At 42.1% G+C, this 21,616-nt stretch overlaps 1 protein-coding gene across 1 annotated transcript in view; it reads right to left on the reverse strand.

The window, feature by feature from the left end:
- Positions 1 to 21,616, reverse strand: part of GTF2F2 (general transcription factor IIF subunit 2) — a 143,144-nt gene that overhangs the window by 59,469 nt on the left and 62,059 nt on the right. The gene's annotated exons all lie outside the window — the stretch shown is intronic.

Below are 21,616 nucleotides of genomic sequence, written 5' to 3' on the forward strand. Positions count from 1 at the left end.
TCATCTAAGCCATATTACCTAACCAGACTTTATACCCTCACCTGCAAAGATATATGGTTTTTTCTTCATCTGAAAGAGAACACTCTCTCTCTCTCCACAGTCTAGCAACCTTTCACGCACACCTGTCAAGTCCTACTTCCACTTTTTCCTTCAGCAGAACTCCTGAGTCCCAAATGCCAACTTTTTTTTTTTTTTAAATAGTGCATGCAGTAACTGCGTGGACTTTTGTATATCCTTTTAATCTCCTCAGCATGGACAGTTTCATACTTTACTAATATGAGTTTCAAAAATCAATCTACACATAATCCACATAACTCTAAGTTACTTCATGCACAGCCAGACGTGTCATAACTTTCATTAATCAGGATTATCAGTCAGATATTTATATAGTGCCACATTAAATGGGAAATATATGACTCCTCACTACTACACAGATGTTTAATTAGGTTGGATTCATTTACAAGGGATTTAATTAATTTCAATCCCCCCACCACACACACACATGTTCAATGTGTTGGAGGTCATCAAGGTCATGTGACCTCACTTAACTCCTCTAGTACTTCAGTTTCTCCATTTGTAACATGAGAATAACTCTTACCTTCCTCAAAGGAGTGCTGTGAGGCTAAATTAATTCAAGATTGTAAATAGCTTTGAGATCTTAGGCTAGAAGGCACTGGAGAAATACACTGTATTATCAGCCCTTAAATATCAGGGAAATAGGCACCTTATATTATGGCTCAAGCCTGAGGGGTAAAAATTGCCATTTACATGCAGAAGATTTACATGCATAGGTCCAATTAGCACAACTACAAGATTCCCTATCAGCCTAAAGGGAAGTTTTATTTGTGACGTTAGCTGATATAACCTCTCCTTTTTGTTTTGAAAACACAAGTATACTGATTCTAAGTAGAGCAGTGGTTCTCAACCTTTTTGGGCTCAGGACCCTTTTGTAAATATTTATGGCTGTTGCAACCCAGTAAACAGTCTAAGAGTGGAAGCCCTGGGGTGGTTTTGTCATGTCCTGTCCAGCTCTCACCCCACATTGGCAGCTCCTGTGCTTTGGGGCTGGATGGTGTTGGCTTTCTGCTGCAGGCATTGCAACCTCCAAATTTGTGTCAGTGGAGTTGTGACCTGGCTCACAGGGTTGCTGTGCCATTCAGACAAATTTGGCCTACCTACATCATCATGACGGCTGAGCCAAACCTGAGTGACGCTGGGACTCCAGCAGTTGCAGTGCCTGGAGTAGGGAGACAAGCAAAGCCAGCCCCGTGAGACAGGAGCCACAGGCGCTGCCATGTGACCAGTTAAAACATTCTGGCAATTCAATTTTGGGTCCCGACCCACGGCTTGAGAAACCCTGAAGTAGAGGACACAGGTTATTATTGCATCCATTGTACAGAATATTTCTTTTATTTTCGAACTTCTATACATTTATTCCAAATAATACTCCTGGGGGAATTGTGCGTCACTGCACATGCACAGAATTAATGTCCCCTGCAGATTTCTTTGCTTCCCCGCAGAAAAATGACTTGTCAGGGGAGCTGCAAGAGCAATCACGCACCCCTCCCTGGCAGCACAGGCAGGTCAGTTCCGGCGCCTGGAGTAGCCAATAGAGATGTAAATCACCACCAGGAGTGTGTGAAGGGGGTGGGCAGTTGTGCATATGAGAGAGACAGAGACAAATACTCTGTCCCTCTCGCTCACTATTGTGGCACGCTCGGCATGGAGGGGCAGGGTTTCAGGGTGTGTCTGAGGAAGTAGGTGTGGCACAGGCTGTCCCCTCAGGCAGAGCAGAATGTAGCAGCCTGCCTACTTAATGAATTGTTCCCATTGTCCTTGTGAATTCCCCCAGAAGCATAAAACAGGTGTAAAAGTTTTATGGCTCCTTTACATGGCCAGAGTGGTGTAAAAGACAGTATGGCTTTATAAATCTATTAATTAAAGCACCATAAAGAACTGGTCTAAATTTTTGGACTGAAAAAATGTCCTATCAAAATCTACTTCATGAACTGTTTGCTACTAACCTTTTTGGAGATGGTCAGTAGCCAATATAACACTGAGCATATGGATGCATGTATTTAACTAGAAATAAAGGGTCAAACCTAGCTACCTTACTATTAGGCAAGGGGGCTTGGGAATTTCCTCCAAAGCTCCCCACACCCATTCTCCATCCATTGTATTGTAGTTTAAATAAGTTACCTAAATAACTAAAACCAGCATGATTATATTGCATTATTTTGACACATAAAATATGCTGAATTTTGCAGAATTTTAAAATATTGTGGGCAGAATTTTTAATTTTTTGGCACAGAACTCCTCCAGGAGTAAAATAACTATGAGCAGAGGCGGCCTAAATTTGGCAAAACCTTATTTGTAATTTCTTACATACAGTTTTGAAAACAAAACAGAATAGTTACACTTCCCTATATCACTTCATAGCCACATTTTCAGCATCTGAAAGACATTTGAAAATGTAGACCCACAAGGTAGGTGAGGTAATATCTTTTATTGGATCCAACTTCTGTTGGTGAGAGAGACATGCTTTGGCAAGTTCTCTCATCAACAGAAGTAGGTCCAATAAAAGATATTACACCTCACCCACCTTGTCTCTTTAATATCCTGGAACCAACATGGCTACAAATACCCTGCATCCAACATTTGAAAATGTAGATATTTTAGAAGGGAAATTGTACCAATTAATTGGCTTTACGAATTTAGATGCAAGGAGTGCATCCTTCCTTAGATCAACCACCTGCTTCTAAAGCAATCTCCACAAATCTTATTTCCTTGTACTTATAAATCCTGTGTTTTACTGTATAAATAGAAGGGAAAAATACCCGAGAAGCTATTTTCCTCTACCTTTCAATCCCTTTATCATACCCTATATTTGGCTTTGCCAAGTTCTATACTTTAATAAATTGTACACTTAAGTAATTGCAGCATATGAATTTTCTCCACTAGTTACATTGTGCACATCTATAAATGTGAAGTACTGTATGTAATGGAAAATGGCTGCATTTCCTAAATTAAAAGAGCAAAATAATAAAACCAAATAGTGCTAAGACTCTAGTCTATATTTTGACAAAAGACAGACTCCTTATTCCAATTATGGTAACTGCTCACCAAACACACCACCCTCATTGTGGGCGCAGACTACAGAGTGACTGATTTTATGGGTGCTGTGTAGGTTTAGCTGCAGTACATAAAGTCAAATGAAAAAGAGAAAGCATTCCAGAAGTGCCATGTTTAATAATTACTCGGGTTCATCAAGAGAGAAGACACATCACTTTACTAAATAGACAAATACTCAATTCACTCTCAATATGCTCTGGCTTCTGGAAAAATATAGTTCATACTGGGCATGCTCAGAAACAAAGATATTAGCATACTCACGCCGATGCTAACATTACACCGTCTGATTTACATAGTCACTTCTAGAAAAGCAACTTGATAAAATGGAGAACAAAAGCTATTTTAACTATCATATGTATTAAAAAGCCTTCCTAATAGTTACAGTACATTAATATGACACCCAAAAGGTAGGTACCATTATTTTATCTATCTATCTATATTTTATATATATATATATAGAACCTATCTTTTGGATGTCATATTAATATATATATATAAGCAAGCAGAGGTTCTTTCATATGGAAGACCCTGCAATTGTAAGTGCCCAAGACTTGGAGATTTATTGGTAACGAGGGGAGTATGGCATGGGCAGGAGTATAAAGAAAGGCAAACGGTAATGGGAAAATGAAATATAGTTTTACGTTTGTAATGAAAGGGTATTCTCAATTAAGTAAATGGTTAAATGTGGAATGTCATTTTGTTAGTGCTGCCCTTGATACAGCTCTCCAAACTAGCACCTTCTGTGGGAAGCAGCTTGTTAAATCATGGAGCAATATCACTTGTACTGAAAAAATACTTGTGCTGATAAATCTTCAGATCTGCACCCTACCTCCTTTTCATCATTTTACCTTTGTATAAATTAATATGACTAGAAAAAGGAAAGAATAATAAACACACAGTTTTAACAAACTACTGCATAGAAGAATGCAGTTTAGGCATAAATTTAAAATACCCCACTAAACTGCATCTCATTCCAACACATAGTAACATAGCTGAGCTGAAAGAACAGGAGTAACTGTGGCACCTTAGAGACTAACAAATTTATTTCAGCATGAGCTTTCGTGAGCTACCTCTCATTTCTTCGGATGCATAGAATGGAACACACAGACAGGAGATATTTATACATGCAGAGAACATGAAAAGGTGGAAGTATGCATACCAACAGGAAGAGTCAATTGATTAGACTCTTCCTGTTGGTATGCATACTTCCACCTTTTCATGTTCTCTGTATGTATAAATATCTCCTGTGTGTTCCATTCTATGCATCCGAAGAAGTGAGCTGTAGCTCACGAAAGCTCATGCTGAAATAAATTTGTTAGTCTCTAAGGTGCCGCAAGTACTCCTGTTCTTTTTGCGGATACAGACTAACACGGCTGCTACTCTGATAGCTGAGCTGTGCATTTTCTCCTCATACCACTCTGAAAATTGTTTTTCAGCATAATAGAAAAGGATGCTTTATGTTTCTTTTTATGTCTATGAGAATATGGGAAGAACTCAAAGATTTTAAGACTACATTTCACTCCTGATGCAGATATGCTAATCTGGAACAATTTAATGGACTATATTTGTATGATTCAATTTCACAGGATTTGAAGATAAATCCTCCAAGGATTTAATTAGCAATACTTTATCAAAGATTGCATTTGAACAGACAGATGCTGCAAATGCATCATGCTGATAATAAACACAGACTCACTGATACTTAAGTCTTCTGAAATGTGTTTTTCTGAAGATGTTAGGTACAAGTAGGAGGATCATTAAATGCTGCCAAATTAAAGGTGTGATGGTTTTCCCAACTGGTTTATCATTGCTATTTAAAGGACAGTTTGTCTTATTTTATTGTAAAGAAATTCACCTTCTCCACTGTTATGAGGTTGCATGCTTTACCAACCTAAAGGTCTCATGTTCTCAATTTGCATATTGAAAAGTAGTATGTACTAATCCCTACTAATTTACTCTATCCATGGTAGCTCTTTTTGAAAGGCTGAAAGTAGTTTGATTTGAACACAGTGGTGTTGATCTATCAATCTCTGTAATTGAAAAGGTCAGTTTTTTATGACTCACATTTTTATAACTGTAAACACTTATACAACATAAATTAAAAAGTTAAATTTGACACTTGCACATTGCTTTACATCTTAGAAGTGCTTTAGCAACCTTCACCACCACCCACAAGGTGCATGAAATTAATTAAATCCCTTTTTCCAATTGAGAAACAGAGATTAAGTGGCTTCCCAAAGGCTACAACAATAATTTGTGTCAGCGTTGGGATTACAGCACAGGATGAAATGATTCTCATATGTATAGTTAGAAAATCATGAGGTTCTTTCTGATTGAATGGTGCTATACAAATGTAGGCCTAATATATATATTATATATATATTTTCCTTACTACTCAATCTCATGCATATGTACATGTATGCATCAACATACATAGGGTAATATTCCCATGCATTTATCTTGAATTTTTGATGGTGTTACCTTCACTCAAAGCTACTAAAATATCTTGCTAGGATTCCTTCTAACATTCCAAACCTTTCAAGAGCTTTAAAAAAGATGCTTTTTAAAAAGCAAAAAACAAAAATACAACCCACCCCACAAAAACAAAAAAATAAATATTTTTGCCTCCCCTTTCATGCATCCTTCCCCAAGAGAGCAGTATACTGATGAAAGGTGCAGTATGGACAAGATTGAGTTCTATATTTGAGTTAGGTTTAACTTCTTAACTATTGGGGACAGAAACATGCTTTATACCACTGGATAGCAAGAAATCTCTCCCTTCCCGCTTTCTAATAGGAAATGGGAATTACAAATAATTTGTTCAATGTCAACAATAAATGTGCCAACTTGTTTCTAGCCCTGGCAGGACATTACATTTTTTCCTCCATTCCTCAGTTTTGGATTTGCTGCATTCAGTCAAATTCCTAACACACTGTGAAACAGTTGTGTTTAATTCTATAGAAAGGGCTGAACTACATTTTTATTTAGAGCCTTTGGACAGGGATTACCAGATCAAGGCAATACACTACCATCTATTCACAAGTGGATTCTCATTTAAATCAATGGGAGTTTTGGTCAAAAGATGAGAATTCAATATGGCCCAGAAGCAAAGGGCAGGAATGCCAACTGGTGGATGGTTTCTCTTCCTGGATCACTGTTACCCTTCCTTTTCCACTCAAAAGCTCAACGAGAGGTCAGGCCATGACACTGAAACACAGTGCAGTAGGGCAGCAGTGCAGTCTGCTACAGGTACTAAATCTGCTACTACTATCAGAAACTGATAACATCAGCTGGATGTTTCTGCTAAAATGAACTCATGCCACAAGGAAAAGCCAGAATGTGGACACATCATTTGGCAGTAAGTTTCAGATGTCATTGAGATGAATGAGTCAGTTTATGCTTCTCAGAATTATTCCAGTCTGCCTCCAGGATCAGGAAAATACTACATCTGTTAATGTTCGAATAATTCTATTTGCAACCATACAGGCTAGATACTTTTTTTCAAGTGAAAGTATAAATTCTGTGGGATCTTACTGTATCAAAGGGGTTGAATTAATACATCAAACAGGTCAGGTGTTTGACACCTCTTTTCTAAAGCATTTGTATGAATTTCCCCTCTAATCTGTGGATAAACAAAATACATTATGACTAGGTGTAATACAAAGGTGGGGTTTTTTTGTTCTTTTTTTAAACAGGCATTTGGGATAACCCTGTGTAAAAACTCTCTCACAACTTTGCCTCATAGCAGTGAAACTTTTACACCACTCCATAACATGTATTGCACATACACTATAGTTAAGGTTGAAACGAGATGACATTTCTTTTGTTGAAAAGAGAAGCAGGAAGCAATAGTTCTTATGCTGAGAAGGGCAGATAACATGAACTAGATCAAGCCAGATGGGGACACTCAGACAACTTGAAGATGCTCTGAACCCAGTCTCCTACTACTTCTGAGAGTGAAGGAGCATCTGCTCTGTGCCAAATGTTTGTAACAGAGCGATCCAAGGCAGCAGGGAGGGAGGCAGAGCTGGGAACCCTCTGACCGCAGTGGCTCGCTGCTGTTTTTACAACTATACTGACATCTTGTCTACTCTAGAAAAGGTTTTCCGATATAGCTATGCTGGCAAACCCTCCTAGTGTAGCTGCAGCTTATACCAGTGAAAGAATGCTTTTGCCAGTATAATTTACACTGGTTCAGTGAGCAAAATAAGTTATATGAGGAAAGTACTTTTATACCGGTGTAACTGCATCTACAATAGGCTTTCGACAATATAGAAATGTCGCACACAAAAAATCACCTCCTTGACGATACTGGCAACAGTTTTTAGTGTAGCCCTGGCCCGAGAGCAAAAGGTATATTTTCCAGTTCTTCAACTTCTTCTATGTGCCTGTGATACTGCTATCTGAAGTACACTAGTGATAAGAATTCTCCTAGACATAAATCTACATCACCCATCAATACAAGAAAAAATAGTTATCTACAGTAACTGCAGTTCTTAAAAATGTTTTACCTACATGGATCCCACTATAGGTGCAAATGCACCAAATGTGAGAGAGTTTGGATTCTTTTGGCCTCAGTGTTCGCTGGAGTTGTAATTTCACATTGGAGCCCTTGTGCCCCCCGTCACAGATCTGGTAATAATAGGTAATAGGTAATAATTGGAGATATACCAATCTCCTAGAACTGGAAGGGACCTTGAAAGGTCATCTAGTCCAGCCCCCTGCCTTCACTAGCAGGACCAATTTTTGCCCCACATCCCTAAGTGGCCCCCTCAAGGATTGAACTCACAACCCTGGGTTTAGCAGGCCAATGCTCAAACCACTGAGCTATCCCTCCCTCCCCAATTGGTTTATGCCCCAATATGTAACCAGTCCCTTGGGAATGATCCTTTAATGTGTCAAACCCCAAGGGTCCACACAGTTCCGTAAGGATAGGCCTGCCGCCTCCAGAGCTCCAAAATTGGGTCTTCGGGCACCAGTGATCCCTGTCTCTTTCCGTGGCTCCCTGCAAATCTAGCCAAGACAGACTCCTGCAGGAGGCTTGTACTGTACCCCTTCAGGGCATAATAGTCTCAGTAAGCATTTGCAGTGACACCAAGCATTCTTTTAAAAAACAAGGTAACAACGTATTAAATCACCTGACATACAGAATCTGAAAGTCCTTAGTTTAACATAGAGAAGCAAAGGTTAAGATAGTTCAGATTGGTTAAAGTCAGGGTTCCCTTGAGCCATGTTGCTGAAGGAAACATCTCTGCTTCCCCTCTCCATTTCTGTTTTGTTTCCTTTAGTCCTAGGCAGTCCCACAGCTAAGGGGGGGCATAAGCAGGCACTGTTTACCCTGGAAATTGTGCCCCCTCCCCCCACAGAAATAAAATGTGTTTGAGTCCTCCCCAGCCCCAGTTTTTTAATCTGAGTTTCCTCAGATGAGTGATTGCAGTCCTAAAGCCACAGAAAAGTAGTCTCAATTCCAGTAGCTATTGGGCAGTTGGGGGTGGATGTGTGTTATGGACCTCTTATAGCTAAGTGAAGTGTAGCAACTGCATTATGTTGCTGCTATAATAAAAGATGTGTAACCCTGGTAAGAAAGTGTCTGCAGAGACACCCTCTGCCAGGAGGCTGACAAAGTATTCAAAGTAGCAAAGCGGGGACAGAGGGTTCCGCACTAGAGTTTCTGGGACAATCATCATCAGACTCTGCCTACCGAGAGGAGAGAGAAGAGGAGAGAGTTCCTTTCAAACAGGAGAAAGCTCTATTTGGAGCGCATGAGTGTGTGAGAATGGGCTGATAAGAGCTAGAACGCTACTCTAGAGTCCAGAAGAAACCTTAGATGGAGTGTTCAGGGGCTGTGATGCTACTGCTGAGTGAAGGGAGACTACTAGATTGACAGGCAACAGGGTTGAGAATACCATCTCTGTTAAAGCTGATAAGGCCTTTTGTTTTCCTTGTTGGATGTATGCACACCCTGGCAATGCTGGTGCAATGGGAGCTGATATGGTTTGTATTAAATCTGGACTTTGTAATTGGAAAAATGCACTCTCTCAAGGCAAAGATTAAAACTACTTAATCCACTCACATGCAATGGCTGACTGGACTTCAGCAAATAAAAATAAGCTACAGGTAAGTTTTTGCTATTTCTATTTTCTAGGACAATCCCAGACATCCCAAAGGGAGAACTGGGGGTCTGAACACCAAGGGTTTGAGTTGTCCTAATTGATTCTGAGACCTATCAAGGAGAAGCAGTGGAGAACTATTTGCACTGTGTTGGTGATCTGTTGTGAGGATTTGCCTTGAATCAACCAATCACTGAGATGAAGATAAATGTAGAATCACTTGTCTTCACAAAAGAGCTGCCATGGTTGACAGGCATTTGGTAATGGTGCTGTGGAAAGACGGAATGGTAGTACCTTGAACTGGTAATGCATGTGTGTTACTATGAAACAGGAGTATTTTCTGTGGGATGGATGGATGGACACGTGGAAATAAGTATTCTTTAAGTCATGAGTTGCAAACTGATCTAGGGAGGAAATTATGCAAGTTAGAGTGACCATGTGGAACCTGAAGCAACAGATGAATGTGTTGAGTTGCCTGAGGTCTAGATCCGGATACCATCCTTCTTTCTTTTTTTGGAAAAGGAAGTAATGAGAATAAAACCTTCCCGTTGACAATTCTGTGGGGTCCCGTCTCCACTTCAACAAGCTGTAGAAAAGAGTCTGCCTCTTATGTCAGCGTTATCTCTTGACACCAGGGCCCTGAAGAGGAACAGCTCTGGAGGATGAGGAGTTGGCAAGGACTGAAATTGGACCCCACAGCTTTTGTGGGTGATTTTGAGGCTCCAGCAGTCCATAGTTCTTCAAGTCCAAGCAACCAAAAAGAGAGGCAGTTGCCAGAAGGAGGAAGGAAAGGATGTAGTCTCTTGTAGATCAATTCAGGTCTCTAAAACATGGTTTCAAACTTGCCATCTCTGGCCAAATGTTGTGAGAGTCAATACCAGTAGAGTAAGACAAACCTCTCCCTCTCTGGTTCTTTTCTTAGGTGATTCTGAGGCCTTTTGCTGGAAATAATATGACGTTAGTCTTTGTCTGGATCAAGTGGGAACTACTCCAACTGGCAAGGAAGGCTAAGTTTAAGTAAGACAATAAATAGTTACTTACAGTAACTGGGATTTTTCAAGATACATGTTGTCCATGCACATCTCACTGGTGGTGTTCTTGTGGCCTGTGCACTCAAATTCATATTCTTTTGGCCAGCAGTGTCCACTGAGTCCTCATGCTCTTGAATGAATGTATAAAAGATGGGGCAACCACAACCACCCCTCAGTTCCTACTCTACACAGCAGCAGGGAAGGAGAATGGGTCATGGAATGTATCTTGATAACACATTGTGCAGAACCACAGTTACTGTAAGGTAAATAATAGTTTCTTCTTCAAGTGCTTGCCCATGTACATTCTGCTGATGGTGACTCACAAGCAGTGATGGAGGTTGGTGCTAGGAGTCTAAGTAAGGACCAAGACAAATGCCAAAAGAAGCCTAAGAACACAATGCTCTTGCAAAGGAGTAATGCTGAGTAAAAGGTGTGTACTGAGCTCAGCGAAGCTACCTTTCATCTCTTTTTTATGTGCATATTTCTCAAAGAGGGGTCCTGAAATGGGACAGGGAATGGGGATGGTATGAAACTGAATGGAGTGTCTCAGTTCTATAAAAAATGGTTACCGGTACATACCTTTTTGTAACTGTTGTTCTTCGAGATGTGTTGCTCATGTCCATTCCATTCTAGGTGTGCGTGCCCATGTGCAGTCATCGGAGATTTTTGCCTTAACGGTATCTGTAGGGTTGGCTGTGGCGCCCCCTTGAGTGCTGCGCTCATGAGCTGGTATATTAGGTGCCACCGACCCTATGACCTATCAGTTCCTTCTTGCCAGCAACTCTGACAGAGGAGTAATGGAATGGACATGAGCAATACATCTCCAAGAACAGTTACGAAAAGGTAGGTAACCATTTTTCTTTTTTGGTGCTTGCTCATGTTGATTCTATTCTAGGTGACTCCTTGGAGGTGGGCTTTGAGTTCACAGTGTAGCACTTGCAGCATTACTCTACTGAAGCCAGCATCGTCTCAGGCCTGCAGGGTAAGCACGTAATGGGATGTGAACATGAGGATGGACAACCAGGTGGTCCCTCTACAGATGCCCTGGATAGGCACTTAAAGGAGGGGAAAGTGATCAGGAACAGTCAGCATGGATTCATCAAGGGCAAGTCATGCCTGACTAACCTAATTACCTTCTATGATGAGATAACCGGCTCTGTGGATGAGGGGAAAGCAGTGGATGTGCTATTTCTGGACTTTAGCAAAGCTTTTGATACAGTCTCCCACAGTATTCTTGCCAGCAAGTTAAAGAAGTATGGGCTGGATGAATGGACGGTAAGGTGGATAGAAAACTGGCTAGATGGTCGGGCTCAATGGGTAGTGATCAATGGTTCCATGTCTAGTTGGCAGCTGATATCAAGTGGAGTGCCCCAAGGGTCGGTGCTGGGGCCGGTTTTGTTCAATATCTTCATTAACGATCTGGAGGATGGTGTGGACTGCACCCTTAGCAAGTTTGCAGATGACACTAAACTGGGAGGAGTGGTTGATACGCTGGAGGGTAGGGATAGGATACAGAGGGACCTAGACAAATTAGAGGATTGGGCCAAAAGAAATATGATGAGGTTCAACAAGGACAAGTGCAGAGTCCTGCACTTAGGACAGAAGAATCCCATGCACTGCTACAGACTAGGGACCGAATGGCTGGGCAGCAGTTCTGCAGAAAAGGACCTAGGGGTTACGGTGGAAGCAAAGCTGAATGTGTGCCCTTGTTGCCAAGAAGGCTAATGGCATTTTGGGTTGTATAAGTAGGGGCATTTCCAGCAGAACGAGGGACGTGATCATTCCCCTCTATTCAGCACTGGTGAGGCCTCACCTGGAGTACTGTGTCCAGTTTTGGGCCCCACACTACAAGAAGGATGTGGATAAATTGGAGAGAGTCCAGCGGAGGGCAACAAAAATGATTAGGGGGCTGGAGCACATGACTTATGAGGAGAGGCTGAGGGAACTGGGATTGTTTAGCCTGCAGAAGAGAAGAATGAGGGGGGATTTGATAGCTGCTTTCAACTACCTGAAAGGGGGTTCCAAAGAGGATGGATCTAGAGTGTTCTCAGTGGTACCAGATGACAGAACAAGGAGTAATGGTCTCAAGTTGCAGAGGGGGAGGTTAGGTTGGACATTAGGAAAAAAACTTTTTCACTAGGAGGGTGGTGAAGCACTGGAATGGGTTACCTAGGGAGGTGGTGGAATCTCCTTCCTTAGAGGTTTTTAAGGTCAGGCTTGACAAAGCCCTGGCTGGGATGATTTAGTTAGGTTTGGTCCTGCTTTGAGCAGGGGGTTGGACTAGATGACCCCCTGAGGTCCCTTCCAACCCTGAGATTCTATGATTCTATGAAAGCTGCCAAAGAGGCTTGTGCCCTGGTTGAGTGGGCTGTTACAATGGTCGGAGAAGCACCTTTGCCTGATCGTAGCAGCAGCGAATGCAGGCAGTGATCCAAGAAGAAATTATTTGAGTGGACACCGGACAACCTTTCATCCTATCGGCCACCATGACGAACAACTGTGTTGACTTGCAGAATGGCTTGGTCCTTTCAATGTAGAAGGCTAGTGCCCTCCTGATGTCTAGGGAATGCAACCTACAGTCCTCCTCCGACTTACCTGTCTTTTTTCCAAAGCCGCATAGTCAATGTCCTGGCCTGTATGACACAGAGACCACCTTGGGCAGGAAAGCCGGGTGTGGCCACAGCTGTACCTTGTCTTTGTAAAAGACCGTATAGGGCGGTTCTGAGGTAAGCACCCTAATCTGAGAGACCCAGCAGACAGATGTTATTGCAACCAAGAATGTGACCTTCCAGGAAAGGAGAAGGAGAGAGCAGGAAGCCAGAGGCTCAAAGGGGGGGTCCCATGAGCCAAAACAGCACATGATTCAGGTTCCATGGAGGAACAGGGTCCCTGATGCGTGGGTAGAGGCGCTCAAGGCCCTTGAGGAACCTGGCAGTCATGTCAAGCATGAAAACCGACCGTCACTTGAGCGGCAGATGGAAGGCCAAGATAGCGGCCACGTGGACCTTGATAGATGAAAGGGATAGGCCTTGGAGCTTGAGATGCAGTAGGTAGTCCAGAATTAACTGCAGCAAGGCCCGCTTGGACCAGATGCCTCTATCTGAGGTCCAACAAGAGAATCGCTTTCATTTGGCCAGGATATAACCTGAAGATATTACGTTGAGCACCCAAAGGTCTGAGGTTAACTGTGACCAGGCCGACCGGAAGGGGCACAGGCGGTTGAGGAAAGAGTGCGAGGGTGGCTCCTGGGAAGTGATTGGGGTGCCATCCTCGAGGGCACCCTCAAAACGACTGCTTCTGGCCTCCTTGGTCCCTGGAAGGGCCAGGCTGAGCAGACGAATGGAAAAATTATGGTTGTCACCACTTAGACCCTTTGTCTCTATCCTTTCTCCTGTAGGTGCTCAGCCGGGGAGTTCCCAAGGACCTAGACTTGGGAGGCGGAGGACAGAATGACTTCCTGGCCTGCTGAGGTGTATGAAGGCCAAGGAATGGAGGGTGGCACGAGAGTCTTTAAGGCTGTGGAGCCTTTTGCCCAGGAGCTCGGAGAAGAGCCCTCCCCCTCAAACAGGAGGTCCTGATTGGTGGCCTGCAACTCCTGGGATAACCTGGAGAACTGCAACCAGGAGCTGCGCCTCGTGACCTCCGCAGAATCCTGGCTGCTGAGTCTGTAGTGTCCCAGGTCATCTCGGGGGCCCCCCTCGCCATCGCTGTGCCTTCTTCCACTAAAGCAGCAAACTCCTGGGCTTGGTCCTGTGGGAGGGCCTCCTGGAATTTGCTTAAGGGTTTCCCACAGATTAAGAATGTACCGGCCTAACAGGGCCTGGTGGTTACACACCCAAAATTGCAGGCAGGCCATCGAATAAACTTTTCTGCCAAACAAGTCCAGTCTCTTGGCGCCTTTGTCTTTCAGTGTGCCACTGATTTGGTCCTGCCTGTCCCTTTCATTAAAAGCAGAAACAACCAGTGATGCCACTGGAGGGTCCATGTACAAATATTCGAACCCTTTTGCGGGGACATAGTACTTCTTTTCCACCTTCGTAGAAGTAGGCAGAATGGAAGAGGGGATCTGCCACAGCGATTTGGCACCCATGGGTCCTTAAGATTGCCAAATCGCTGTGGCAGACCCCCTCTTCCATTCTGCCTACTTCTACGAAGGTAGAAAAGAAATACTATGTTCCTGCCATACTGGTCTCGTGGGTCTGCAGCAAATCACCCCTTCTTGGTGAAAGGCTGAACTCCTGGTCTGACTTGGACCATTGCCCTTCTGGCAACCAGGGCGGAGCCGTTGAGGCCTGAGTCTACCGACTGACCCTGGTCGGCAACCGGTGAGACGAGGGCGAGGATCGGTGCCTGCATGACAAGCAGTATTGGGGAGGTGGAGATCGGTGCTGTGATAGGGAGCGATCCCTTCCCAGAGAGGACTGACATCTGGGAAACTGTCTAGGCAAAGATGACCTGCACTGTGGCAATCATTAGTGGGAAGCTCGCCGGTACCAGGGTTATGGGGACAGGTGCCTCGATGCTGGTGTCCAGTGCCTCGTAGGGGAAGAGCACGGCATTGGGGACCTGGGCCTTCTGACTGGAGACAGTGTGTGGTGCCGGCGTCCTGCTTTGGGCAACAAGGGCCTTAGGAGAAGCCGGGGTCCTTTGCCGCTCCCAGAAGTCGGATCCCTGGCTGGGTTAGGGGGTCTGACCTCAGTAGTATCCCTGTGAAGCCCGGGGGCGGGCACCTGGCATGACATAGGTCCTTTGCCCCAAACCCCATTCCCCTCTGGTGCAGGGCAGAGCCCAGTGCCGGCGGTGCACTCCACACTGATGCCAAGGTGCTAGGCGTGGGGTCTGAGTAGAAGGGCTCCGTCACATACTGAAGTGCAGCCTCCATGAGGAGGGCCCTCTAGTGGATATCCCGCTCCTTCTGCGTTTTAGGGCGAAAGTTTTTTCAAATTCTGTCCTTTTTATGGGACTCCCCCAAGCACTTCAAACAGCTGTTGTGGGGGTCACTAATAGGCATTGGCCTGTTGCATGACAAGCATGGTTTGATGCCGGGGGAACGGGGCATGCCCCGCTCCGGGGAAAAGTCCCAGACAGGATTCTAACTACCAAACTAACCTAACACTTACTGGCTAACTAAGTACTACAAACCATATAGGAAGACAATGCGCTGTAAAGAACCGCTAACACTCTTACAATGCAAGACAAGGCGCTCCAATCTACCGTCACGGGCGGTAAGAAGGAACCAAGAGAGCGTAGGGTTGGCGGCGCCTAATATACCAGTGCATGAATGTGGGACTCAAGGGGGCACCACAGCTAACCCTACCGATACCGCGAAGGCAAAAATCTCCAATGACCGTGCACATGGGCACACACACACCTAGAACGGAATCGACATGAGCAAGCACTCGAAGAATCTCCATTCCCCAACAGTCTGTTACCGAACTCCAAATCCCATGAAACTGAAAAAAAGCAGTTGCCAAAGAGAGGGAAGATATCAAACAATCCACTAGACGTCTGTTGGGAGCTCCATATGAGACAATTTTCCACCTTGAAGATGCAGCTGGGTGCACCGACAGCCTAGAGGATGCTGACAATTTCCTCCTTTAGTACTTTTGATGCTTCCTTGGAGGCTCAGAAGGTCTATTCTGAGGATAATAGGCTGCCTTAGATATGACTAGGGACTAGCTGGGTTCCTCCTTATAGCAGGAAAATAAACTCCAAAGATCTTAGAAATGCACAAGAGTCCTTCACAGGACATAAAGCCTCATCAGTCAAATCAGCCCCAGCCTGCGCAGAGCAGGATATTAGTGCACTAAGCAGATACCATCGCAAAGCCCAGAACCCCAATGACTAATGTCGACCGTAAGAATCCAAATTCGAGTGCACAGGGTGCAAGCACACCATGAGTGGAATGTATACGGTCAAGAACTTGAAGAAGAATGTGTTCATAGACTTTGGTTCCTATTAACCCTTCTCTCACTGCTTGTGATGTCCCTATTGATAAATAAACCATACTCTGCTTTGAACAAACTGTTCAATGTAACTGCATTTTCACACTAACCACAGGCTCCTGGAGAGAAGTCTAAGCAGGCGCCAAAATCCAGCTGGTTATGCATTCTTACCTGGTCATTCCACACTAAAAGTGGGGTTAGTCACAGGACTCCAATCTAAGATGTGCAGGTACAGGCCTATCCTTTGGAAAGGGTGCTCATGGTGAGAGAAAGAGGGAAAAGGCGCATTCACTCTGACCATAACAGGGTCTGTTTGTGGTAATGAACAACAAGATAGATAAGTTACCCAGTCTAATTAGTAAAAAAGCCTACACTTTTTGCAGGGCGAAGAGAATGGCACTATATTGTCAAATATTTACACCCTGTGCTTTTTGCACTTGTGTCAATTTTCATAACTAGTATACTCCCTGGAAGACAACCATACTGAAATGAAAGAGCAAAAAAATTTTCGGTTTCCTTCTAACAAAGCTGCCAGTACACATCTGGCTACCTATAGCAAATGGATTAATAAACAGGGTTATTTTTGGAGGAAAGAAAAGAGAAGTATTTAACTGAATTCTTGACTAGGGAACTGGTGGGGTGCGTGTGTGGGGAGGAGAATTTTGAAAGCTAAAAATATTCTGGAGTGATTATATTTGAGAAAAGACAAACTTGCAGATTTTCTAGATCTTGATGTTCAGGTACACAGCTCCATCAGTTAGTCGTGAAGATTCTTCTTCCTAACCAAGTGCCTCCAGGAGATCCCTCTTCCTCTTCCATAAATGTTTCCCAGTTTTGCATCTCCATATTATTCTTTGAATTTCATTTTAAAAAAAGACTAATTTGTTATTTGTATTATAGTACAAGCACACAGTAAGAGACAGACCCGGCCCCAAAGAGTTTACAGTTTAAACAGACAAGACAGACAAAGGGTGAGTGGTGGAAGAGGCAAAGAAAGGTGAAGTGGCTTATTCTATTTCACAGAGTAGGTCAGTGACAAACCAAGCACAGAATCCAGGTATCCTGACCCCCCAACTCCAGTATTTATCCACTCAACTTTATTATTAAATTCACGTTCTTTTAACAACATTTTAAATAAATACTCCAAATTTCTTGCTCCCCTCTCTTTCTGTATTTTGAGTTTTTACCTCACATAGTAAGGAAAAACTCCTATCACCATGACTTAGGGACAGGAAGTATAAGTACTGTCTGCTTATTAACTGTATTGCAAATCTTTAAAGTATTCACTACTAGAAGTAGTAGTTTTGTTGTTGTTTACCCAGGCGCTTTGTAGAAAGACAGAATACATCTCCCAAGGACAGTTTTTCTTCCTACCAAACCCAAACTTCAGACAATTTTGTGCAAGTCCTGTAAGGTAAGATGCTTAAGTAAAACAAGGAGCTAAAATTTTATTACACACTAGAAGATATTGTCCTCATTTTTGGCATAAAAATGAATTATGTTCTCAAAAACAAACTACCCAAATCAATACATTGTTATATGTACATATACTGAATTTCACTTCAAGAACAAGATGTTCATTTATATGCTTAAAAGTCCCGAGTACACTGAATGACAAGCAGATCAAACCTGATTTGAACACAAAAATGGCCTACCTCAAACAACTGATCAGCAGTTGTAACACACATTGCATTTTGGGGCAGACTGCATTAATAAGAAATCATATGCATTTATTGTGTAGGGAAGTAGAAAGGCCAACTGCTTGAGCAGAGCTAGAGGAAAAATTTAACAAAGTAGCAGACCAAGCAAATTATCCATGTCTTCTGCTGTTGTGCTGACATTTGCAAAGAACCTGACATCAAAATATAGTGTTAATTTTCAGCTATAAATTGAAATGTCAGTCAGTCAGCGCACAGAATTTTTAGAGGTCAGCAACTTGACGAGTGAGCATTAATTAAATTTCACTGGTACTGAGCATGCTCTTGGTTGGCCCAGACTGGCAGACATTCAATATATTTGTGTAGAAATTTAGCTTCTTTTTTAAATATAGCAGTAGGTGAGCTATTTTGGAATGGCTTAATGTCCATTTTTTTCTTTTAATTTACACTGTTTGTTTGTTCCAGTAGCTTTTCCTTATGATTTTAATCACATTCTCTTTAGAGAATTTTCCTAAAACAATCACTTTCCCCCCAGTGATAAAATCTTCTGATATTGATAGTCTGTGTAAGATACACAAATAAACCATTTTCACTAGTGATACCTCAAGATGTTCTGTGTTTGATTACTTTACAGTTTTGTACTTCTCTCCTGCATTGACCTTGTTACTACAGAAGTTAAAGCTTAGCTGATTCTTGTTGCTTGTCCCTTCTTGTCTTTTTATCAATATTAAATTCCACCTCTGGGAAGCTTATCTCCTCTAAAGCAAAGCAGTAAATAAAAAAATGTGAAGAAAAGAAGTTTTATGAAACTTAATCTCATAACCTGTATGCTCATAATCTTTAGACTTAAATCAAAACAAGTAACAGTATTAAATATGTTCTGTAGCATGTGGGGACTTGGAGAGAGCAAAGGAAGTTAGAGAAAATGTTTAGATGTTGCTACTGTTCCCACTAGGAAAAGTGTACAAAAGATTAACAGTTTCTTCCGAGGTTGTGATCACCAGGTTTGCTAAATATCAAACTGAGTTCTACCAGGAGAGAATTTTTGGCTCCACTCAATGCTCAAAGATAAGAAATTTCCAACAATGTGAGAAGTTCAAATCTAAGCAGGGAAAGCCTGACACAACCTTTCCACAAGAAAAACCAGTGCTACAATCAGTTTTCAGCTTGCCAAGGTGCATGTCTCAGGAGAAAAACTGCTTTCATTTTTTGATTCTTTCTGTGGTTACTGCTCCTGCAGGCATTCACTGTGACAAGAGACACAAATGATAGTCCGGGGCAGGTAAGTGTTTGCAGGCAAGACATCAGAATGTAAAATGCCAACAAATTCAAAGTTAGGACAGTATTTCATTAAAACTGTCAGTTTCATTTTGGCCTCCTGCTGAGACCTTCCCACATGAACCTGGTATGATCAACTAATAGGAGATAGTTTACAAAAAATGAGAAACTGTTGAGCTCAGGAAATAGGATTAAAACAATTCTGAAACAGATAAAGACTATATTTAAATTTGCCAGATTAAAATAAATTCCCTTCAATAAAGTTTCAGTGATGCTCATATTCCATTCTATATCAATGGCAGAAACCATGACAGCACGCACACTGTGAAGCACAATTGAAGTAGCTGCAATAGTGAGCCTGCAGAAATTACAGGAAATCAGTGTATAAAAATTATATACATGGACACCCACACATAATAATGAAAAGATTGGGACTGTTTAGTTTACAGAGAAGATAAATAAAAGGACCTAAAAGAGATGCACAAAATTAATTAATGATATATGGAAAGTAAATCAAACTCACGCATTTACCCTCACTCATAATACAAGACTAAGAGGATATTTAATTAAAGTGAAAGATAAATTTAGAACTAATAAAACAAATCACTTTTTTTTAAATGCATAATTAACCTGCAGATCTCTCTCTCACACTCTTTCTCTCTCTTACACACACACTCCAATGTGAATTATTACAGGATGAATTCTACAGATGAAGTAAAATTTTCAAAAGCTTCTGAGTGACTTTCAATCAGATAGGCTCCTAAGTACCACTTCCACAAATATTACCTATTACTTTTCCTAGCAATATTCTCCATTTTAAGTATAAGGTTTCTCTATGAAACCATTACTATTTCTAAAACTTGAAAAATCTTTTCAATTTTGGCTTGGAAGGAAACACCTGCTAGCACTAAAATGATCCACAGTTTTCATTGCCTGTGTTTTTTGATCACCCGCAGAAGCCATTTAGGATGATCAGAAAGTTGCACTCCATTTAATTAAAATAGTCCCAGGGAGTTTTCAAACTCTTACTGGAAGGCTGAACTTCAGCAGGAGGGATTACTATACATGTGTTCAAATAAACTTAAGTTCAAAGCTGATTCTGAAAAGTTACAAAGGATTCTCTCAAAACTGGGTGACGTGGCAACTTAAAAGGCAGATGAAATTCAGTGTTGATAAATGCAAAATAATACATGTTAGAAAACATAATCCCAACAATACATACAAAATGATGGGGTCTAAATTAGAGATTACCACTCAAGAAAGAGATCTTGGAGTCATCGTGAATAGTTCTCTGAAAACCATCTACTCAGTGTGCGGTGGCAAACAAAAAACTAACAATGTTAGGAATCACTATGGAAAGGGGATAGATAATGAGACATAAAATATCATAATGACACTATATAAATCCACGGTACACCTACACCTTGAATACTGTGTGCAGTTATGGTTGCCCCATCCCCCAAAAGGTATATTCAAATTGGAAAAAGTACAGAGAAGGATAACATGAAGGATTATGGAAGCTATTCCATATCCCTATGAGAAAAGATGAAAAAGACTGGGATTGTTCATCTTAGAAAAGAGACAACTAAGGGGCAATATGAGAGGTCTATAAAATCATGAATGATGTGGAGAAAGTGATTCATAAAGTTATTTACTTCTTCACATAACACAAGAACCAAGGTCACCTAATGAAATTAATAGGCAGCAGGTTTAAAACAAACATAAGAGAGTACTTCATCACACAACCCCCAGTCAACCTGTGGAACTTGCTGCCAGGGGATGTTGAAGGTCAAATGTATAACTGAGTTAAAAAACGAATTAGGTAAATTCATGTAGGATAGGTCTATCAATGGTTATTAGCCAAGATGATCAGGGATGCCATCCCATGCTCTGGGTGTCCCTAAATCTCTGACTACTAGAAGCTTGGACTGAACAACAAGGGATGGATCACTGGATAAATTGCTGTGTTCTGTTCATTCCCTCTGCAGCATCTGGCATTGGCCACTGTCAGAAGACAGAATACTGGGCTAGTTGGACCATTGGTCTGACCCACTATGGACATTCTCATGTTCTTAAATGCGCTCACCACATAATGGAACAGTACAGCATAAGGTGTTATTGGCACTCATTTTGGGAAGTCTGCACCACCACTTAATATGATCATCTTATCCATGCCAATGAAAACCTTTAAACCCCATCTTTGTGTATTCCTTTTTATTTCTATATTACAGTTTAGCATCCACGTATATGCACAAATTTAGATATATTTATATACACACACTATAGCAGAGGTTTTCAAACTGTGAGACATGTCCCCTGGGGGGTGCAGAAGAATGTTCAGGTGGTGCTCAGGCTTCAGCCCCACATGGCGGGGACCAGGGAGGGAGCACCGCCAGCACCCTTTGACTCACTTCTTTTTGTCTGGGTTGGGGGGGGACACAACCAAAAATTCTAAAGGGGAA

This window comes from Mauremys reevesii, linkage group 1, assembly GCF_016161935.1.
Source record: "Mauremys reevesii isolate NIE-2019 linkage group 1, ASM1616193v1, whole genome shotgun sequence".
In the NCBI taxonomy this organism is placed as follows: Eukaryota; Metazoa; Chordata; order Testudines; family Geoemydidae; genus Mauremys; species Mauremys reevesii.